This window comes from Ambystoma mexicanum, chromosome 8 (genome assembly GCF_040938575.1).
Source record: "Ambystoma mexicanum isolate Mex_15411 chromosome 8, UKY_AmexF1_1, whole genome shotgun sequence".
NCBI classification, from domain to species: domain Eukaryota; kingdom Metazoa; phylum Chordata; class Amphibia; order Caudata; family Ambystomatidae; genus Ambystoma; species Ambystoma mexicanum.
Genome location: NC_090929.1, coordinates 812126668 through 812151198, shown reverse-complemented (window position 1 = coordinate 812151198; position 24531 = coordinate 812126668). Strand labels below are relative to the sequence as shown.

Sequence of the window (24531 nt, the reverse complement as noted above, 5' to 3'; positions counted from 1 at the left end):
TGTGGTACTATGTCGTGTTGTGCCTGCAAAGCCCCTACTGCCTTGTGTCCATGGCCAGGGTCCTTGGACCTAACAGTCTGGCCACTGGTTGGAAGTAGGTTTGAGAATGTTGCCTTGTTTGAGTCTGTTAGTGTACCCATACGTATCTGTAGTAAGGAAAGCTATGTGGCCACATGTTCCCATGTATGGCTCTATTGCCTTCAACAGGGTGTGTCCAAGGTCTAGGCTCTTGTGTGCATGGGCGGAGGCCTACGGCCTCCGCATGTACCAAAGAGCCCAGGACTTGGCCACAACCCCCGTAACGCAATGCGGCTATGTATGGGACCACTGTGATAATGGTATGTGGCTTGCACACATAGGTATGAAGAGTGCATTCCCTTTGCCTACCTCATTTGGATAAGTTATTATAACATACCTTCTGACATCCTGCTGTTGGGTAGGGGTGCAAGTGGTTATGTTGACGTTGTGGGTTCCCATTGTGTTGTGGCGGTGGGTAGGGGTTTTGGTGGCTGTCAAGTATGGTATGTGGCGCCATGTTCCCATACATGCTTCTATTGCCTTGTGGTGGTTGTGGGCAAGGCCTAGGCTTTTGGGTGCATGGGTGGAGTCCACAGGCATGTACCCAAGAGGCTAGGGCTTGGCCATAGCTTTGCTTCAGGGAGGGCAGTAAGACATTGCCACAATGAAGGATATTTTTACCATCACAGTTTTGCACTATGAACCTTTTTTTTTTTTTTTTAAACTTGAGTTTTATTGATTTTGCCATTGGAAATAAACAAACGGGCGGATATGAATTATACATTAACCATTAGATCAGGAAGTTGCTCTGATCCACTTTAACAATACTTAACACCATTAAAATTTGTTATGCCAATGAATAGTGAAATTAACAACCCTTGCCCCCTCCCCCCCGCCCCTTCTCCCCTCCTCCGATCTCTTGGGTCCTCCAAGTTCGTGGCATTAGTGTGTTGAGCTATAGTGGGCTATGTGACGTTCTTCATTGGTCATTCTTGAGTCGTGGGGTTCCAATGTGGTCTGTTGCAGGCATGGGTAGGTGGCAGTAGGTCATGTGAGGTTCTGCTTTCAGTGGGGTGGGCTGTGTTCCATTAATATGCTACAGCGACTCGTCCGTGGGCGATGGTGTAATGAATTGCTCGACAAAATCGCACCAGGCTTCTTCATGCCGTCCGGCCTTTTTTCGTGCAGTATTGCTGTTATTTTCTCCATCGTATATATGTTTGTGGCAATCTGTATCCAGTCTTTTTTATTCGGGAGGTGTGGTGATTTCCATTTTATTACCAGGCTTGCCCTTGCCGCGAGCAGCAGGGGGGGATACTAGTCCTTTTACTCTAATCAGCTCTTCTTCTTCTTCTTCCAGGCCAAAAAGAATCAGGAGGGGGGACGATTCTCTCTCTATGCCGTCGAGCTGCTAAATCCATCCCAGGACCTCGTCCCAGTAGATGCGTACCTTGGGGCAACCCCACCACATGTGCCAGTAGTCGGCATCCATACCACATTGTCGCCAGCATGTTGGGCTGGAGGTTTGGAACATTTTAGACAGTCTGTGTGGGTCATACTGCCACCTGTGGAGCAATTTTATTGCGTGTAGTTTATACTGCGCTGCAATCGATATTTTGGATGGCGTCTCGCAAATTTTGCTCCAAACCTGTTGGTCAAATTCTCTGCCAAAATCTCTCTCCCATCTTGCTTTGAGCCGGAGGTTTGGAGCATCCTCTTTGGTGATCAGGGCTCTGTACATGCGCGCTATTAGGCCTTTGGAGGTGGTGGAAGTGTCCAGAATCGTCTCAAAGGGCGTCAATTCTCTTTGTGTGGTGGCCTGCCATTCTCTTCTGGATAAAACTCCTTTCAACCGCAAGTACAGAAAGATCGGTATCGGGTGGATTTGAAGGGCGTCTTCTAGTTCCGTGATGGAGATGAATTTTCCATTTCTCCACAGCTGACCGACTCTCTCAAGACCGGCGTCGAACCATGTTTGGTATCTGGCGTGTTCCAGAATCTCTTCTCTGATCCCGGGGGACCAGAGATGGCTCAGAGGTGAAGGCCACGTGGTGACCCCGGACATCGCTTTCCCCTTTTTCCATATGTTCCATATTGTGCTCAATATCGGATGATCGCGCAGTCTTCTCGTGAGTTTCGATCTGGGGACCCATAACCATTCTGCTAGAGTTACATTGGCTAGAATGTCGTTATCTAGCTGGACCCATTGGAGGTCCTTTCTTTCTCGTAGGTGTGGGATCAGGATTCTGAGTTGCGTGGCTTGGTAATAGCATTCTATGTCCGGAAGGCCTACTCCACCTAGTTCCTTTGGCAGTTTTAAGACATCGTACGGGATCCTGGGTTTCTTTCCATCCCATAGGAAGTCTAGTATAGCCTTCTTGACTTGTCTGAAGAAGTTTTCTGGGATTGTGATGGGCATGACCTGAAAAGGGTATAGGAACCGTGGGAGGGTCACCATTTTAATTGCATTTAGGCGTCCCATCCAGGAGATGGTCAGTGGTTTCCATTTCTTGAGATCAGCTTTGAGGGCTTCCAGTAGTGAGGGGAAGTTTGCTTCGTAGAGGGTGTCGAGGTGGCGTGTTAAATTGATCCCTAGGTATTGCAGTGTTGGACCTCCGATGGTCAGTTCAAGGTGTTCAAGATCTGTTTGTTGTTCTGGGGATAAGTCATGAAGTGGAAAAAGAATGGATTTGGTTTTGTTAATTTTAAAACCTGAGAGTGTACCATATTCCTCTATCAGGTGGATTGCTCGTGGGATTGAGGACGTTGGGTTTGATACGTGGAGCAGGATATCATCCGTATATAGGGCTAGTTTATATTCCCTGTCATTTACCCTTAGCCCCTCCACCGTGACTCCATTAGGGATGGGGAGTGCATTGGAGACAATATGAGGATATTTCCAGTCAGTATACTATGTTGTGTTCTGCCTGCAAAGCCCATACTGCCTTGTGTTCATGGCTAGCTCCCTTGAACCTAACAGTCTGGCCACTGGTTGGAAGTAGGTTTCAGAATGTTGCCTTGGTTGGGTCAGTTACTTTACCCATACGTACCTGTAATCATGAAAGCTACGTGGCCACATGTTCCCATGCATGGCTCTATTGCCTTCTGGTGGGTGTGTCCAAGGACAAGGCTCTTGGGTGCATGTGAGGAGCCCGTAGGCATCTGCATGTACCCAAGAGCCTAGGCCTTGGACACAACCCTGCAACGCAATGCAGCCATGTATGGGACTACTGTGATATTGTTATGTGGATTGCACATATATGTAAAAAGAGTGCATTCCTTTTGCCGTAGCTAATTTGGATAAGTTAATATAACAATACCTTCTGACATCCCACAGACTTTTAAATATGTAAGTGTTCTAAGGTACTCACATTTTGTTCAGCTTTATTGTGTTAGACTTCTTACAGCAGCAGTGGTGAGACATGCCACCATTTGCCTTTGGAATGGTGTGCTCGTGAATAGAGCCTTGCTTCAGGGAGTTCAGAAGGACATTGGAACATGCATGGGAGCATTGTGATAATGGTATCTCGATTGCACACGTATGTATACAGAGTGCATTTCATTTGCCTTCGCTAACTTCGGTAAGTTATTATAACCATACCTTGTTCCATCTCACAAACTTTTAAATATGTGAATGTCCTAAGATACTCTCCTTTGTAGAATCATTGTGGAGGACATGCTACACTTGCTACAGCAGCATTGGTGAGATATGGCACCATGTGTGTTTTGAATGGTGTGGCCATGAAAAGAGCCTGGTTTCAGGGAGTGTAGTAAGACATTGGGACATGAAAGGATTTTTTTACTGTCATACTTTTCCGACATGGACCATGTACGCAGCTACTGACATATGTATAAATCATTGTCGGTTAGCTGCACAGGCGACTACCTTCAGAGCCCATTGGGGATGGGGAGAGTATTGCAGATGATATCTGGATATTTCCATTCAGTGTACTATATTGTGTCGGGAGTGGCAAGCCCATACTGCCTTGTTTGCATGGCTAGGGCCCCTTTAACTAACAGTCTGGAAAATGGTTGGAAGTAGGTGCCAGAATGGTGCCTTCTTTGGGTCCGTTCCTATACTGATATGTAACTCCAGCGTACACTCTTGGAAGTATGCATGTCTCCTGTGGGTGCTCAGCATTACAGAATGGTTGTGGAGGACATTTTGCAGTTGGTACACCACCAGAGGTGGCGTGAAGTGCCTGCACCTGCATATGGTGTACGTCATTGGACTGACTTGTTACCATTCACAGACTGAAATACCACCATTTGTGTTTGGTATGGTGTGCCCATGATGATAATACCCTGTGATATGAGAGTGAAGGAAGATATTGTGACATGATACGAGTTACTAAGCATTACACATTTAAAGTATGGATAATGTACAGACCGACCCACATACATTTACACCGGACAAAATCATCAACGCCTATTGTGTGGAAGAAATGGCAGGCAATGTCAACTGCAGTGGCTAAGGGGTAGGTGGCTGTGTTATGTGAGGGGTTTCTGGTACGTGAATCGGCAGTTGTGGGCACGGTCTACAATAGTGAGTGCATGGCTGGAGGCCCTACACTGTACTCAGTGTAGTGAAGCGTGTAGGCCGTAGGCACAAGCTGCGTAGTGTAATATAGGTGTGCATTGCAAATTGTGGCATTGGTATGTGCATTGCAGAAATAAGTGCACACATTGCACTGTGGACATTGTAGAGGAGTATGATACCAATAATTGCATATTTACGGTTTGGATTGGGGAGGGCCTGTGCTGTTTTTTGTGTATCGAATGTGAAATGTTGTAGTAATCATTGCTGCATAATCTGTGGGAAAAGAGAACAGAACATGTTAGAGCAGGTATTTCGTTACTTTGCAGTCCACTACATTGCATATATGTATTTACTTTGTGGACCCTCATAGCTAGTACTTCATAAGTACGATGCTTTCAACCAGTGTACTGTTGCACAGTTCTTGTGTTTATTTGCATAATCATTGTGTCTGTGGGGGAAAAGAAATCTATGCTGGATTTAAAAAAGAAAACTTCCAAATGTCTTTGCTGCTATGGTGCACAATGAATTAGAGTAACGTTTGGAGTGGTCATAGCACTTTTTAAGGTGTACTCTTGAAGTAGGAGGACATTTTATGGTTTACGATTTCTGGCCTATACATGTTGGTAGGATGGGTGGCGTTGTATAGAAGTTGGTGCTTTTTAAATGTTTACCTGCTTCCTTTTTGTAGCACTGCTTCTTTGTGTTTGGTTGCTGCTGTTGTTTTGTTAGTACTATGCTACTGCAGAATTGTGACGGTAGTTACATGCCTGTTGGCGTATGTAACTGCTCATACTTTGGAAGTGTTTCAGGATATATTTGTAGCACAGTCATTGTTAAAGGTTGAGTTGGGTTGTTTTAATGCTGCAAATAACATTGTAGTATTGTGCTTTCAGTTAGATACAAGGTGGTGTATTCTAACTGTTTACAGTGTCCCATTCCTAAAGGGTACGTTTACAAGCTTGTGCATTCCTGTTGATACTTTCACATCTGTGTACATTCTGAAGTGGTAGTCTACCATTATGGGTTTCCGTAGTGATAGTTGTATATGTCTTGCAGTTGTATGAGTGTTCTTAGAGTGTTCTTAGAGAGCTGGTGACTCATTTGCATACTTGGTGGTTTCAGAGGTTAATGATGCTAGTTTTGGACCCTCATACGTATCCTTTGGGAAATACTGCTACTGTGATTTGTGTACACGTATTGTTTGTGTGAGTGTACTCATTTGGTTCATTGGGGATAAAATTGTCCAACACACACTTTAATGCATTTCTTCAATGCTTGCTGTATGCTAAGTTGTTTTAGGTCGACAGTGTGGAAGGAATTTATTTTTGTGCAATTACAAAGGTACTGGTTGGTGCTGGGGAGTAAGGTATAGTAGTTTTGTACATCAATGACTACATTTTGGCTTTGGCATTTGCAAGATTTGCAGGTAATCTCTTCTTTGGAATGATGGAAGTATCATTGCATTCCCACCATGACCATTGCTTTCTAATATATGCAGTATATTGGCCTCCACTGGTTGAATCGCCTGTGTGGTAGATTATGGCTACTGTTGTGAAGATTTTCTTGCCAAGTGACACTTGTCTGTGTGTGAAGGCAGTATGTTTTGCAGCTGTTTTTGGTTCCATCGGCATTGTATCTTAAGGGCATTAATATTACATATGGACTATATGAGTGTATAATTAACGTTGAACGATTATCAGAATTGCACAACGTACACAATATGCTATGGTTAGCATTTTGCACCAGTTGCTGTAATGAAATGGAGTCACAGTTCGGTGCTGCTACATACACAAAGCATTTGTTAGGGACTTGTTCCTGAAGGACATGGTTGCAGAGACTGCATGTATGTTTCCACATGTAGGAAATGTGAAGGATTTCATTTATGAGTATGTTTTTCCTTGCCAGTATTTCTAGTAAGTACATTAGAAATTCCTGTGGATCTTCTTGTCAGTTTAAAGTGAATTTCACCATTCCAGCACTGTAGTCCAATTCTTGCCTTATTCATGAGACACTGTAAATGTTGTCAGGATTACTTACTGCATTTCTGTGAAGGACGAGCATTTGCAAACACAACTGGTCTGCGCCATTTAAATAAATGTTTTCAACAATTGCTGGCATTTGCAATAGAACATTCATTGTTACATTTGCATAGCAATTAACACCTGTTGTATTGGAAAATGTGAATGGACCAGTTACTTCTGTGTCTGAGTACTTTGATGGAAGGGCACATAGTTTCTTTGAAGAGGCACTTTTATTTGTGTGTGGAGTTGGGTATGTCTTGTATTTTTTAATCCTTTTGTCTGTGCTTTTGGTGTTGATATAGTATGAGTTGATTTCAGTTTCTTTGGTGGTACTGTTAGCACATCATTTATAACTTCTGATTGAATGAGCCTTCTTTTTAAACCTTTAGGTTTCTGAGGAACAGGGTACATTTTCAGATGGGGTGTGTACAGTGCACGTAGTCTATTGTACTCTATGATGCAAGGAATGTCGGCGCTGAGTGCAGTTACATCAACATTCACTAGATACAGTCCTTCCAGTGTACGTAGTCGTGACAGTGCTACGTAACTCATGGCTTCTTTAAAGACTGTCCTGCCAATATCAATCAATGCTTGCTGCGTACATACATGTCTTTGAAAAGAAGGAATTGAGCCGTTGTCCGTCCTATCTTTTTAACTTCTGAAAGTTTGTCAAACTGGATGTTCACAAACTGAATGCTGTTTTCCCGTGGGTATGTCTGGAAGCCAACAACTGTACCAAGTGCTCCATTAACTAAACCTTGCTCTACGTCAAGGTTACACTTTAGCATTACTCTACAGTTCCCACATAATGTTAACATTTTCTCCAAACCAGCTGTGTTGGAGATAAAGGTATTTAGCTGTGCTATGCCTTGTTGACACATAGATATTGTCATACCGTGTACGTCCAGTTTGTCTGTGGCATGAATTTCCACTATTGGTGGTTTTTCTTTTTTCGGCATTGTTGCATTGACTTGTGCACAGCTTGCTAGAGTTGGCATTAAGGACATACAGGTGACATTTTTGTGCGCTTATTGTTCCATGACATCAGAAGTACATGTGTTTATCTGTACAGCTCATGAATGCGTCTAGTATTGAGTTTAGTACACCAATCCGTATGTTTTTTCAAATGTTGGCGTAGGTGAGGTCTGCAGACTGACGCATGTTTTGAGTTACTTCTCTGTATTGGAAATGTTGCCAGAGATTTACATTCCCGATGCTTCCAAGATTTTTACGGCACACTTTGTGTCCTAAGGTTTTGAAGATGGGTTCACCTATCACTGGTGTTAATTGAAGGAGATCTCTGAAAACAATTGCGTGTTTTCCTCCAAAGAGTTCTTAGTAGTCGATTTTGAGGACCTCTTGCAATCTGAGGTGAATCAAAGCCAACATTAGGATGAAGACCACGCTCACCTCATCTATTAGGAGCATTTTTATTTGTTTCAAAACTCTGCGTAGTTCCATAGCAAATTCTGCTGAAAGTTTATAGTACTCTAATTTGTTTTGGTATTCTACTGGAAGGAGTAGCAATCTGTGTAGAGTGACTCCACCTATGTTGTAGGCAGCCAAACCTGTAGGGGAAGTTGCAACAACTGAAAATTGTTTTTTAATTGTTGGAGGTATTTACTGATAGTTTTTATTAAGAATGTTTTCCCTGACCCAGCTTCACCACTTACATACAGCAGTACAGGTTTGTAGTTGTCACAAGTGCAAGTTTTACTTTCGTGTTGTATACCATGTCCAATTTGTTCACTTACTTCTAGAAAAATGTTACGCTGCTCATTGTTTAGTTGGGATTTCAGTGCAGCCAACTCTTCTGCATATTGCTCATACTGAAACTTGGTGATTTTACATCCGTCATGGCTATTTCTGCCTCATTTGATGTGTGGCTGTCCATGTGGTTCTTGGCTGCCTGTTACAGAAGGTTCACTACACTCAGAAGTGTCTACATTTAGTTGTTCTTGAAGGTAGTCTTCTTGTTGGCGTTCATTGACCAATATGGTTTTGTACCGATTAAAGTTTTCATCTGTAATTGTACTTTCACTTGCATTAAAAACATATTCATAGGCGGCGTGGGTGGCTATTGAATCTTCTTCTTTTCTCCATGGTTTGAAAAGTTGCAGTAGAGCTGTGTAGTACAGTTCTTTGTGTTGAGGAGTTTTTAATAACAATTTCATATGATTAATTAGGCTGCGTTTGGTAAGTTTCACCAGGCTGCCTTCACACGTTTCCACTCTGTATCTAACTTTTTTCTCATCTGGTTTAATGTTATTTTTGTATGCAAAGTTTTGGGATATCTGGTACAGGCACAAGGCTTTTAAAGTAATTCTCCTGTTTGGGTAGTATGTGTCCAGTAAGAAGTTATTCAAAATGTCCTGGCTGTTGGGATCGCTTTTGGCTATTGTTTGTATGTCTTCGTACGATTGAAGTACTCTTTTTCTGGATGCAGCAGGACCAAGACTTAGCCACACTGTTTTCAGATTTCCCATATAAGGCGGTGCCAATTAAATGGTCTGCGGCTTCGTAGCAGCCACATTCTCTATGGGACAGCATTTTTATGCCAAAACTGTACAATGTGCTGGTGTTTTGTCAGATTATGTCATCCCAGAGGTCTTTCAGTTCTGTTTTCTCTGCTTTGGTTAAGTAGGCTGTGACATATCGTGCAACTGCAATGGAATTGTCTGCAATGTTCTGTACATCAACATTAGCATTCCATAGGAGGGCAATTATTGCATTGTAATCATTGATGTACTTTGATGCTTCGCTCCTTTTTATGCAGTATGTTTTCTTAGGAGATTTTCCTTTCACACTTTGTCGAGCCGAAGACATGAAGCTGTTCACTTGCCCTGTTGTTGAAACTGGTCTAGGGAACCCAAACCAGCATTTGGTGTAGTTTTTGCGGCTACATTACTTGCCACACTTGTCTTTGTTATTGCAAAATGTTTGCTTGTAGGTTGCTTTGTGTACTTTCCGAAGGGATTTCACAAGTGACATATTTGTGAATGAACTGCAAAACAGTTTCATCACTCCCCTCGCCAAATTTAGGAGCATTTTTAATCCCCAAAAGCATGTGGATGTGTGGTGCTCCTCTGGCTTGATATTCTTATCTCCAAAAGAAGTGTTCCACCTCTCCAAGGGGAGGCAGTGCTCTATTGCAATTGAAGTGCAGCATGGCAAGGAAGCGATGATGGAAGTACTGTGAAACATTTACTGGGTCAAGAGAGCAAAGTTCTCCTGGTGTTTTCATGTCTGCACCTGCTTTGTTTTTGTTTGCAATGCATAGACAAGTGTGCAAGTCTTCCCATGCATACTCTGCACAACTTAAAGTGACAAACCATGTGGGTGGCCCAAGTTTGTGTAGCATATACTGTACATCTGCGTGCCATCGGAACCAGTACTCTTTCGTATCACGCATGTTTGCCAAGAGATTTGTAATACTTGACTGTAAAACTTCGTCCTTCTCTTGCACCTTTTGAAGTAGCTGTGTAGCAGGCCTGTTTTGAAAATAGGAACTTGTTTTCAATGTCTGGGCAACTCCATAACATAGCGTTGCCAGCTCACTTTCAAAGAGGAGGTGGAATATGTACTCCACGTTCTGTCTAAATCTAGGGTCTTCAGAATACATTTGTAAACAGCGGTATTCTGATGCTGTTATTTGTGTGCATCTTTCATCATATCTTCCGCCTTTTCCAACCGGGAAGAGTAGAGGAAAGGCTTGTGCTTCTACACCTTTTTCCCCATATCCCGATTGACGCTCCTTTGGCTTGCCGCATTTGATATGTTTCTAGTGCATCGTATATGGTGCCTTTGGAGTGCAGTCAGTGAATTGTATAGTGGTCTAAAATATTGGACGCTGCACTAGGATGTAGACTCTCAAATTGGCCACTTGTTGAGGAGTCCTGCACTGTTTGGATTATAATGCTCTCATACAAATTAAGCTACTGCATTGGAAATGCTTCCAAATTATTACTGATTGCCTGTGAAGGCCTTTGGATATTGTCAAGTTTTACAGTGCCGTATAGAGGTGCTCGTAATTTCGTATTTGTTTTTAGCTGTAAGGTACATAGCTAATTGAAACCATTGGGATTCCTCATTGCCTTCTATTTTCGGCATTATATCTATAGTTTTGGTGCTCTTTCTATAGAAAGTTCTACGACACACACATACTTGGTTTGGCATTTCAGCAGATGTGCTTTTGAACTTTGGTATTTTTTCTGTATGTGTCATATAACAAGTTGCTAGCTACAATGTTGTCAGTACTGTTGTCTGAAAATGCTGGAGTTTGTAAGTGATCGTCAGTTCCACAATATTTCCTTTGGATGTGCTCTATTTCTTCCAGCACTTGTTTGGCTGTACCGTGTAGGAGAATATCATTTAAAGGTTGCAGCGCTAAAGCTGGACTTTTTGCATAGTACAGTTTGTAAGCTAGATTTCTGACTGTTGAATGGTGGGTTGCTAACATTTTGATACATTGGAAGGTGCTTTTGCAAGCAGGTCCAGAAATACATGCTAAGGAATGTCCTCGTATTCTGTGTAGTTGCACACTGGACAGGAGTCCATAGTTAGTAGTGTTTTCATTTTTCTTTTGTCAGTGCCTTTGACATACTGATTGAGGAATTGCTGCAAAGATTTGATCAAGCATTGGCGAATGTTACACATTGATGTGCAAGGCCATTTGTAGGTGATTCGTGTTGATTTGGCGGAATGGAGAGTGCCATCTAAGTTTGATGGGGATATTTCTGAAAGCAGTGTTTCTTCTTCCATTATGGAATTGTGTATCTTTTCATACCCTTGTCCACTCCGATGTAAGGCAATTTGTTTTTTTTTGTTCTTGTTTGTATGATTCTTCATTGAAGTATGACTCTGTGTTGGTGGTGTGACTCCACTCACCTGTACAGATGTGGCCAAAGGTATCTATGCTGATATTGTGTTTGTTGCGAAGTGGTGCTTGCAATTTAGCAATTAATCTCGTTAGTGGTGTCATTGTGTTCAAAATGACTATAAACAATTTCCGTTTCACAATCATTACACTGTCTACAAGAGCTTCCAGGATGACTTTTCTGCTGTAGGTTTTGAGGGTTGAGCGTGATTTCTGCCCTCTAGTTATAAGGTTCTGAAGGATTCTGTGGTGGAATTTATTTTTGTAAAAATGCATTTTTTGGAACGCTAGCTTGTGGTAACATTACCATTTGTACCTGCTCTGTTAGCAGTAGTATGCGTTGCACTGTTTTTAGTGGTTTTCTTTTCATTCTCACATTTTGACAGATAAACTACACTGTCTTTACTGCTAGATGCATCCGTTTTCCTTAATGAATGGATTAGCTCTTCTCTTTCAACTTTCTGTAGAAGTTCTGCTTGCAGTGGATGGCTACTTTCTATGCTTTTAGGTTGTGGGGCTTTATTTCTGCTGCCTTTCTACGGAGTTGCAGTTTGGTAGGCATTGTGTAGTAGCTGTTGGCAAAGAAAGACAAAGTGTGGGTGTGCAGATTTTCAAATGTCTGTGTGCAATGTGCCTGAGTGGGTCAATAGGAGGGTAGGCATATACATGGAAGTGTCACTATGTAATGGCCTCTAACCGTCAGTTGGGGACAGGATTTTACTATGTGGGGATTAGTCTAATGGTGGTGACCTAACAAACACTGACCTGTAGAGGTGTCATGAGTAACAATGAAGGACATACTTTTGGATTACCCGCAAATCTATATGCTACAACACAACAATAATGCACTCTTGTATTAAGACGTACAACACTATGATGGTATTGTACTTACTTTGTTGCTTGGTGAGAGTAGGTTTATTGCAGGTTGTATTTTGAAGTGCACACACCAGTGGCTTTCCGGAGAGAGGTGTGTACTGCACCTGTATAAGAAGATGGTCAGAATAAATATTGGCTAATCGCATAGTTCTTACATTTGTACAATACATTCTTTAAAACTATAGGGGGATGTCTTGGTAGGAAGAGAATGTGTGTGTGTGTATAAATGGAAGGTTTACGATATGGGGACTTGGCTGCATAACCATGTTTAAGGGGATAGGTGGTTATTTGGATTGTATTGTATGACGTGTTATTGAACATGTGTGTGTTAGTGTGGCCTATTTACTTTCAAAATTTAGTACTACGCATTGTGGAAGGATGACAAGAAGATGCGGAAAGATGTACAGAGTGCAAAGCAGAATGTTTTTGTGTGTGCATTTGCATGTACTTCTCTGCATATATATGCTTGCTACATGAGTGGAGCCATTGTTTCCGGTCTTTAATTTCCTTATGCACATTTATGAATGTTACTGTTGGCAATGCAGACCATTTTTTTATTTTTTTTAAAACATCTTTTTGTTAGCATTTTTAAAACCTAAACATCCCCCAAAAATCCCTCCTATCCCCCCAGAAAAAAACAAACGGGCCACACCCCAGTGTTCCATAATCCTCCAGCGAGTTGATGACCCCTTTGTTCACGAAAGGTCCAACTGCCTGAGTCGCTGGGGGCGCCACCCGATTCTAAAATCATCTCTAAGAAAGGCCAGTACCTCGCCCCACTCGCTTGCAAAGCTCTGTAATGCATTGTTCATAGCATACGTTGCCCATTCCACCGCAATCATTTCCCACACCATCCGGAGCCAGTCCTGAAATGTTGGGACTGTTGAGTTTTTCCAGTTCCGGGAGATCAGCATCATACCAGCCAGGATAAGCATCACCTGTGCTCTTTCCCTAGCGCCTGAAGCACATTCCATGTCTTCGTGCTGAGTGCCCAGCAGGATCTGCTCCGGGGGTCTGATCTCCCCAGGACCAACGGCCTGTTGTTGAGCTCTCCGAATTTCCCCCCAGAAGTGCACTAATCGGGGACATTCCCACCAGATATGCTCAGTAGTCGCCACCGCTCCACACCCTCTCCAACAGTCCTTCGTGTTCCCAGGATATAACCTGTGCAAGCGCGCTGGAGTGTAGTGCCAACCGTATACATGTTTATACCAAGCCTCCTGGGTTTGGGATGATCTTGCTACTTTCGGGATTATTCTCCATAACCGCCCCCATTCCTTCTTCTCTATTCTTCTTCCCAGTATCTTTTCCCAGTTGTCCATAAAGGCCCAACTGTGCTTCGGTTTAGCCTCCTCCAGAATCCCATACAGCTGTGAGATTAAGCCTTTTGAGCCATCATTCGACATCAAGAATTTTTCGAATTTGGTAGGGTCTCTAGTAGCCGCCCCTCTGTTCTCTGGATGCATCAACCAGTAGTGTAGTTGGTAGTACTGCAATCTTTCCTCCTCCCCCAGGGCAAAATCCCTTTTGCATTCGAGGAAGGAGCTTATATTCTTCCCAATAAACATATTGGCGTAAACGGAGACGGGAAGGAAGTGATGCCTTTGCGCCTGGTTAATCTGTCCCAGTTATCTGTCATTAATTTTGTAATGGAACATGTGGTTAGGTCTGAGGTGTTTTGGGAGCCATAGCACCACATCAAGGTTATGCTTAGTTACCGCCCTATCCATTTTCACCCAGTGCTTCTCTCCTTCTTGTTGGAGCCACTCTCTTATGACTCTCAGTTGCGTGGCTTCGTAATACTGCCTAAAGTCAGGTAGGGCCTGTCCACCCTCCCTCCTTGGAGCCGTGAGTAGCCGTCTACTGACCCTGGCTGTCCTACCCTCCCAGATGAAGTCCTTCGTTAAGGTTTGTAGCTCCTTGAAGAAGCACTCGGGTACCCTCTGGGGAACAGCCTGGAACAGGTACAAAAGGCGAGGGAGAATCACCATCTTTATAGCTGCTATTCTCCCCAGCCAGGAAAAGTGGAGATTTCTCCACCTTTGAAGAACTTTTCTAATGCTTTTCATTAGCGGGGGATAATTAGCTGAAAACCACCCAGAAAGTGTCGGGGTTAGTCTCACCCCTAAGTACACAATTCCCCCTGGCCACCATGCAAAGGAAGAGGACCTCCTGAGCTCTTCCCGCTCCTCCTTCCCCAAACCCAGATCCATCAGTTCAGATTTGCCCACGTTGATGCGCAATCCCGAGACCTCCCCAAATTTCTCGAGCAGCAATCTACTATCTCTACAAGATTGGGATGGGGGCGTGAGAGTAAGCAGCATATCATCTGCGAAAGCTGCCACTTTGTGCTGGATAGCCCAAAATGGGATTCCCCGGATATCCCCCGTCTCCCTAATGGCTTGCAGCAGAGGTTCCAAATATATAGCAAATAATAAAGGGGACAGGGGGCAGCCCTGCTTCGTACCTCTTTGCAGATAGAATAGTCTGAATGCCGCCCCATTGACCATCACAATTTTTTTCTTTTTTAAGTACTGTTGTAATCTAAGAAGTGTGAAAGGTAAGTGGCAGGAAACTGTTGTGATGCATGCAAATAGTCTTCTGTTCCACAATGTAAAATGTAGGTTGCAGACACTTGTGTAATAATGTAAGGAAGAAAAGCAGAGAGCAATCCCCAACAACTGCCACACGAAAAGGGTGTTCCTTTACACATAGCTTTACAAAGAATTAAAAAAACACTTTTCAGAACTACCAACAAAGCACCCATTCTCTATGATGCTTGAAATGTGTTTGCACAGCCCCCCACACAGGACAATATGTTCGGGAAAGCTGCGCCATTTGGAGGTGCGTACGTGCTACATCTGGGTCTTTTCAGGGTGGCTGGAATGGAAATGGGACTCTGCAGGAGTTGGGATTGGTCAATACGATTTCCTGGGTGTGGTATGTAGCAACAGATTGTGCCAGAACGTGTGTTTGCAAATAGGAGTGGAGATGGAGATGGCTATGTGTATGGTTGTGCCGTTCAGTAGGCAGACTATATGGCTTTTGGGCAACTTCTGGATACATTGGATACAAGTTTACGCAGAATGCTGTGCAGGGGCCGCACACTTTGGGTTACATAATGTAGATGTGCACTGGTACGGAATACGTGGTGTGAAGTGGCTCCATGTGGGTCCTTTGTGCCAGTTTGGTGACATTCGCTCATCCACACATTATTATTGTTCATTGTGGCATGAACAGTTCAGGACATGTTGGTGGCATCTCACTGCAGTTTACGATGGAGACATTTTGGCAACTCATGGAAATGTTTCCAAAGCCGCACATAATTTTTTCTCGCATTGCCAGAGACAGATGTGGCTGCGTTGTTCCTCGTGTGTGCCACAAATGGAGAAAGCGCGGTGCAATGTGAACAAAGCTGTTTGCGCTTATTTGCGAGACATTGGCATGTTCTCGTTCCACAATGAAAATGTTACGTGTCGTAGTAGCAACATTTTTCGTTCAGATGGAGTTCATCTGACTGATGCTGGCAATGAGCTGTTTCTGAATAATGTCCAAAAGGCAGTGCAGCCCTTCCTGCAAGTTTAGCAAGCGTTTTCCCTGTGGGTGTTCACCACTTTGAACGTTGCAAATACAAACAGCACAAAAATGCTCTTTTCAGAGCCACCACTTCGTTTTGCAGTTGTGTACAATGTTTTTGACTGAGTCCTGCTGCCCATTGTTGCCAACACTGTATGCGGAGCTCATAGGCTGAGCCACCACATGCATGCTTCCATTCAAATTCTATTTTTGAGCAGTACAAGGTGGCTCTGAAAAGAGCTTTTATGTCCCCCCACCACCCCTTCTGCTTGTGTTGCATTTTTCCTGTTATAAGACACGCCACAGAAGGACAGGAATGGAAGGGAGGTTTGGCAAAGGGTGCCAACCACAGGGATAAGAAATTGCACGTGGAGAGCAGAAGTGGGGTGGACCTCAATTGGGTAAGGGGCACTTTGTCTTGCTCCCGGACCGAAGCCTCAAAAGCACTTCGAAATTGTTCCCCCCTGCAGAGTACCATGTCGCATTACATGCACAATACAGTGACCTTTGAACGGTACAGGTCTACTGCGGTGCGTATGCCCTGCAAGGCTGGTTGTGGGACGCAGTGGCCCACTGATGTGTCCCCAATGGTGGCAGGAGCAGATGCGGAGGATGCTGTAGAGGAAAGTAACCTACTGCCTTCTTGGAAGGGATCAACCCTGCGAACAGCTGCCTTGTGGTTCAATTTTCAGGTGCCGCCGCATGGAGGTGGTGCCGTAGCTGTACAAGCCAGGTTTTCCGTGACTGAGCCCTCGGTGCATTTTACCTGGTTTGCACGAGATTTGGGCACATCTCCAATGGTCGTAAATAGTTTCCACACCCACGACTCACGCTGGCTGCAGGCAATGGGGATTCCCTCTACCTTATTTGTGTTTCCTTTTTGATGACCATCCACATTATGACGCCTGTTCCCTTGCTCAGGGCCTTCAGAAGGAGGTGTTGGTGGTGAGGGTGTGCGTGCTCCTGAGTCAGAGCTAGTAGCAGAAGCCCTGGTGGCCATTACTTGGAGAGGTTCTTTCCACTCTCACTGTAACACTCCATACATTGCAGAAAATAGTACTTTTTCGTGCCTGCCTAATAAGGGCCCACCTACTGCATGGTTCCGTTACCATGGTGACGTTGCCATTGTTCTCCATTTGGACGCCTATTTGGCCACGTGCATAGGTCTCCTACGGATACCCTTGGCATCCCCGGATTATTTAAATGTACGGCACACATGCACTGAACATTTTTACATAAGCTTGGTGTGTACACGATACAGTAGGTGGATTGTTCACGTGCACAGGTACTCTTAGGACATGGGTGAGCGCTTCCAACTACCAAAACTACATCACACGTTTCTTCGCATATCTTGGCCAGGGGCGATGTTTCCAGGCGTCACAGGACGAGATATTCATGTGCGAAGTTGTGCAACCGACAAGCGTACGGTCCTACAACTACTTGCAGGCGGTTCTGTGCATGCTAACATGTAGCGCGTAGTGGCGTCCTACGGATGCTTCCCATGTATTTGCCCATAGGGCAGCCAGGTGCGGCGGTCGTACGACTCCTCCATTTCCCTCTCTTGCAATCATCCCCACCAGTGCTGTGCCCTTCAGTTACAATGGCCTTTTTAAAACAAAGGAACGGGCACATATAAATTCAGTAACAATTTACAAATCACCCTTTATTAGCACACATTCATAACCACTGTTCAAAAAGAAAGGGGGACCAGAAACAGATATATATAATGGGGATTTCAGCATTTCTACAAGTTGGTGGTGAGTGGAAGAAGGGATTGAGGTCTCATCGACGTGTCTCGCATGACACGCAGTTTGCGTGAATGGGGCCTGGGAAATGGGCAAGGGGGCATGTGCAGGTGGGGCAGTGGTATCTTATTTTCTCCATAATATGTTCTGCAAAAATTTTCAAGGAGGCAAAATTGTTCAGCAATTCATCAATTTTGGCGTCCAGGCGGTCTACTTTTACATTTGTAGCGTTTCCTTCAGTTTCTGTGGCTGTATGTTGCTGTGGAAAAGATGCCGCTTTTGGTGTACTCCTTTGTATTCCTGTATGTTCTGTTAAAGAAATGTCTTTAGTATACATGAAGCAATATATTGTAATTGTGTTACTTTTCACACTGCGTTCCCTACCTATGGGGTTGCTATGCTCACTCATTTAGTCATGCGTAAAATTCTCCTCCAGCCATTGTAGGGTGCTTGCCCTTGCAGTAACACTTTCCCTTTTCACACTGCGGCGGGTACCAATCGGGTTATCGTCCTCACTCCTTTCTTCATGCAGAAAATTCTCTTCCAGCCAGTCTAAAGTGCTTGCCATTGCTGCGCACAAACAGAAAACATCATGCTTTCCTACTATTGTATGCCACCGGCCTTGTGCAATTATAACAAACTTTATTGTACTTACCACGTTGCAGTGGCGTCCCGAACTCTGTCTCTTTGTCCTTTGTTGGCATGTGAAGCAGGTGTGTGGTATGATTGTTGAAGGCAAACGTTTCTTCTCTTGTTGGTGCATTCCATTATGCTGCATACCCTATGCCTTTGCGCTGTTTGTTTAGAAAGTACAGACTTTGTACAACTACTGCATTTTCCCTTCCCATTCACGCACTTGCTGCTGTTTGTACATGTTTCTTGTCTTTGTTGCATGGTACCACTTTGTACGACTGCCCCTTCCTCAGCCGATGTCCGCGAACAGTCACATTGTTCGCTGTTCGCAACCACTGTGGCTATTAGTATAGAGCCACCGGCATCAGTATGCTGTACAATGCATCTATACAAACTAAGACTATCCTGTTAAAAACGTATGGACTTCAGTGAAAAACATTAAAGGGACGTTATGGTTAAGTTGCGCTACTAAAACCCTATCCACTTTACTGAAAAAACTAGGCTAAAGGAACGTTATGGTTAAAGTGCCCTACAAAAAACCCAAGAAATTCACTGACAAAAAAACTCTGTTAAAGGGACGTTATTAAGTTGCCCTAAGAAAAACCTATCAAATTCAGTACTACAACTATTTGCAAGGGACATTATAGTTACTTTGCACCAATAACAACCTATCCATATTATGGATACAAGTACAACCAAAAACCCCCAGAAATTCACCAGTTATGGTAACGTAAGCAACCATATCTTGCGCCACCACTCTGCACTGCTAAGACTAACACCCATGCCATCAAAAATTATATCATTAATGGGTGGTTTATTGTGGCAAAGACCTTCTCCTCTGTCTCATTCGTCTCCTCCCTGTTCCATATGGGTGTACCCATGGTAGAGGCCCCCAGTTGTCTCCTCCGAACCGTCCTCTGCCTAAAAAAGGGGTTGGCGGAGGTGGATAATTCCTAAATGTGGGTTGTTGGTTGTTCCTAGTGTTGTCTTCCGCAGGGGAGTCGCTGCTCGAATCTGAGAAGGTAACCCACCTTCTTCCAAATGGTCTGTTGTGTCGATGTGGACCCTTGTCTGTTCAGATTTTTCAAATAATTGTCCATGGTATAAGGATATATTTGCTCTAATTTAAATTCATGGATGTCCTTTGCTGTTTTTTTTGTCTTTTTATTTATGGTTGCTGATTTAAAGTCATCAAAGAGTTTAATATCTCACAATTGTTTGCGTGCTTTAGTTAGTAATGTATTGAAGAGGAATTTTTCTTCCTCAAATTCTAGATATATCTGTAATCCTGCGGTCACCCTTTGTGCTCTTGTGATTAATACTTTTAAGTCACAACTACACTAACTAGCTATGCGGCTGCCATTTGTAGTATATTCTTTATCACATAAAACAGGGTTTGTTTCTGACAATTAAGCCTGCCGATATAATGCTGGCCTTAAGGTATTCGTGTAAAAAGTGTTCACAGAGCTCTGTCCTGAAGTTTTTCCTTTGCAATTTTAGAAGTTCATTGCTCCTGTTGGAACTGGAAATCATTTGATTAGTGCCTGATGAATCAAACAGTGAGATTTGTAATTCTGTATAACTCAGTCACATTTTCTGCCACACTAGGGTCTCTTTCAAGAGAGGGGTGCCTGCTACCTTTTTTGTATTTTTGGAAGGAACTTGGGGTTGGTCACCCTAAGTTACCTGGGAGCAACCAGACGTGGACTCCCTGCTCACTGTGCTCAGAAAGGCACAGCTCCACCTCACTGATGAGGCCCAACAAGGCTGAAACGCCTGTATGGGGTTGCTGTTGGTACTCTTGCTCAGAAGGGAATTGCCATAGCATTTAGGTGCTGGACTGCCGATGTGGGCGGGACAAAGACTGATATGCAAATGGCGATTTCCCATCTGTGAAAGGTACAGTGAGCAAAAAGCAGATGGCTGCAAACTCTCAAAGTGGTTAAAAACCACTGAACAGATTATCATGCCATGTTCTTTCGAGAGAGGGGCGTCTGCTACCTTTTTTGTATCTCTGGTAATATGACAATGTGTGTTAATGTGCAGTAACAGCTTAAAAGCCGCCCTGTGTAGTCCCCTGAGTGGAGAGGACTGGGTGCAGAGTACTAATGAAAAAATGTGAGACAAACCGTTATGTCTGCACTCATCAGTATAATGTGACCCTAAGCAACGTAGGTTGCTAAACTAGTTAGCATAGGCAGGGTTAGCCCTTTCTAACAGTGGTGGCTTGGGTAATATAACTGTACAACAAAGAGTTCCACCATTGGACATTCTAAATGTACTTCATGATCTAATTCCTTAAAAACAGGTACCTAAGCCTGATATCCCGCTCAACATAACTGGTCTGACAAAGCAAAAATACTAATTAGTTAAAACTATTAATGACAAGTTTGAATAAAAACTATATTTATTTACACAATCTTTTTTTTTTTAAATAGTCTTTATTGATTTTGTTACAAGTCTGACATGTTTAAATCACAGTAAAGGTCAGTTGCACTTTTTGTCGTCATCATGTAAAAAAGTAACCGAAAATACAGTTGACCAAAACATCAGAACTTGTGTGTACCCCCTCCCCTCCGACCCATTCCCCCCCTCTGACCCATCCCCCCCCCTCCACTCGTCGGAAAAAAAGCAAAGCAGCGTTGGACAAATAGGAAACCAACAAAATCTCTCGGGGTAATCAGAGTTAATTATTGAACCGGTTACGTAGCTCATTTCCGGGGGTATACTCCGTCCTTTGCTCGCCTAGTAACCTGGAGGTGATTGTTGATTGGTGGCCTTACCTGGCGTGGGTTAGGGGACCCGAGTATACAGCATAATATTCCTTAAAGTGTAACCAGATCGAGTCCGTTTCTCCGAGATTCCAGGACTGCTGCTGTAAGGCTTTCCATTTCTTAAATTTCATGAGCTTTACTAAGCCATTCTCTTTTAGAGGGGAGGACTGCTGACTTCCATTTAATAGTTAAGCATGCTCTAGCAGCTAATAATACGTTTTGTGGCATATGTGAGAGTCTTCCTCATCAGATTCCACCCCAAATAGTATCAGTGTTGGCGTTAGTGCTCTGGGGATCCCGTCGATCTCCTCGATCCACACTACAACCTCTTTCCAGTACATTTTTTAGACCCCCTCCACAGATGCCAGTAGTCACTAATCTCCCCATAGCCTCTCCAGCAATGTGGGAGGGGGTACCTGGAAACATTTTGGACAGCCTTTTGGAGTGTTGTGCCACCTGACCAGTATGCGCGCATTGTGCGGATATGGACGACCCCCAGACTGCCCTTCGTATAGCCTTCCAAACCCGCGGGTTGGTCTACCAGGTTTAATTCGTTTTCCCATTTCACCTCGGATGACGGACGGATCAAGTGGCCGCTGGTGATCAAAGCTCTGTACATTTGGGAAATGAGCCCTTTCGTAGTCTGGGGGACCCTTAGAATTAGTTCAAAAGCGGTGAGGGGACGTCGCAGGGTTTCTCCCCAGCGGTGGTCCGTTAAGACGCTACGTATTTACACAATCTATTAAAGACAAATGCATAGTAAAACAACATAAATCAAAACATTAAAATGACGTTGTGCCAAGGGACAGTACCTTGGACAAATAGATAAAAGTACATAGAAATAAATAGGAGACCCAAAGGGTGTGATTAGCCTTAATCTTGGCAAGTATCCCTTTATGCAAAGATGGTGCAAAAATAAATGAGAAGAGGCAAGGGATGTGAGGAAGGAGAGGGAATGGACAAACAGCTTGATCTGTTGCATATAAAATACAAAGATGCTTGATTCCTTATTTCTCAACAATTCCATCCAGTGAAATATATCCAAATTAGCCACTCATTTGGTTTTTCATTGTGGTCACCTCATGTTTAAACAAAATTCCTTGTGACAATCAAAAAGTAGGAAAAATGAAAGGGAAGTACGATATACGACAATTAATTCAATTCAATTAATGAGGTGTTTCTTTTAGATTTATGTTTCTTCGCATCTCCTTAAGATGTCTTCAAAACTCTATTTTTAATTTCTGGAGTTAATTTTCTAAATGGGGTCTGCCAACATTTGTATTAAATCAGGGTGGTCTGTGGGGAATCCTGACAGCTGAGCAGAATCCCCGGATATAACAAGTTTTGGCGGTCGAAAGTGGAAATCAGGTAGTCTTCATCAGGGCATGTTCATGGACCCTGTAAATACATGTATGCACATTTAGTGTCATGCCAGAGACTAACCTAAAATATTTTTAAGAAGCCTTTTTGTCACCCTGCTGTATTTACCCTAAATAAAGGGAGGGGAAGGGGTGGTGCTCCAGGTATCTGCTCCTCTCTCGGTTGGTCAGTGCCATCGTGGAGCTGATACTGCAATTAGTGTGTGGCGGCAACAGGTGGTCCTGCAGCTGTATGTACTTTATAGGGCCTTCTTGGTCACAGGAAGCAGGTTTCCTACAATCTAGGGACAAAGTCAAGTAACAATAGTGTAAGGGAGATGGTAACCATAATCTTTTCTTATAGAATAATAACCCTTGTAGTTTATGGTAGTCTTTGTTATCTTGAAGTAAAATCATTTATGTCATGATGTGTATGTCACTCTTCCTCAGGAGGTCTTCGTAGGGAAGCAGAGGAATGTAGAGAGCTAGAATGACTTTCTCGAGTGGTGTAAATGAGTCCATCTGATTCTTCTGTATCTTCATGGTAAGCATGTGACAAAGCCTCAGAATTAGTGTTTAAGGAACGGTGTTTGAATGTCACTACGAAATCAAAATGAGATTAAAAATGAATCTACCTGTTCTGACACTGGTTAATGGCTTTGGTCTCTTAAAGAATACCAGATTTTTGTGGTCCATGAGAACAGTGATCGGATGCTGCCTCCATAAATGTCGCCAATTAACAAAATCTTCCTCAATAGCTAGTAGATCCTTTTCAAATAAATTATCATTTATTTCTGCTGGAGTAAATGTTTGAGGGAAAGAAGATATAGGACAACTGACCCTGTGGCCCTAGTCGAACTCTTCAACGCCACGATTGCTCAAGCAGTTAACATACTCTCCCGCTCAAACAGGGCAAAGCCAAAACTCCTCTTAAGAAATCTCATGCTTCACCCCTGAGCTCCTAGCTTCACAAACTCTGAAATGTGCTGCAGTATCGACTTGGAGGAAAAACCTTCCTCACCTAACAAAGTCCAATTCACTTCTCTCGTCAAAGAGAACAAAAAGGTCATACACACCGCCAAAGCCAATGGCTACAACAAGAGAATAGAAAGCGCCAGATCTAATTCTCGCGAACTCTTCACTATCTTGCGCAAACTCGAGTCACCCTTCCTACCATTCACACTGTAGACGACTGGTGCACCAAGTGCAAGAAGCTCTTACAGGAAAAATCTGCACACTTAAGAAAAAAATCAGCTCCAAGCAACAAGCCATCCGAGCCAAACCACCACCCTCCTCTCACCATGCAGCAGCACACTCCCCATCCTCTACGCCATTTGACTTTTAGCCTGTGAAAGGTAGCTCAATTTACATGGGTACCCCTTTAATTATACGGGTACCCCTAATCGTGCTCACACCAGATAAAGTTCACTCTTCTAGGGAATTAAGGCCAAAAGTCTTATCTTTCAAGGATAAAAAATGTAATCTTTACAGAAAATGAGGAGGGGGCAAAGAACTCTACTCCTGAATGGCATTCTGTCCCTGACCGTTCCCAGCTCCGGCAGACTGGTGCTAAGCAGGAGCCTTATATACTGTTTAACTTGGTTACTGGATACTTGTATGGCTCATCCAAAACTGTCCTCCTTCCTTTACAAGGCATACTGCAGTCTTCCTTCTTGCATGACCAGGTTTCCGTTTAGAGCAAACTACTTAGCATACTGCAAGCCTATGCAAGAATACATTGTAGCGCCTGTCTATCATCATTTTGCTATATTATAAACACATATATATATATATATATATATATATATATATATATATATATATATATATATATATATATATTTCTGAGGCTTGTGGAATCTGCTTAGATCACATGCTGTGCATAAGCCGACATCTAGTGGAAGCTGCAGAGTATTAGTTTGTTTTTCGAAACTCGAAAATGGGCGTCGACACAGGGCGTGCCAGTAATACTATCCCCTAGTGTGACGTCCACTGTACCCATGATCCCTCTCGCGTCTAGGACCCTCAGATTGTTTTTTTCCCACCATGCTGGTCGGGAGCACTGAGCGGAGTTCCTTGACTTAGTCAGATTTTGCAAATATTGTTATATATTT

At 43.4% G+C, this 24531-nt stretch overlaps 1 protein-coding gene across 2 annotated transcripts in view; it reads left to right on the top strand.

Moving 5' to 3' along the window:
* Positions 1-24531, top strand: part of ZSWIM8 (zinc finger SWIM-type containing 8) — a 3132642-nt gene that overhangs the window by 974635 nt on the left and 2133476 nt on the right. The gene's annotated exons all lie outside the window — the stretch shown is intronic.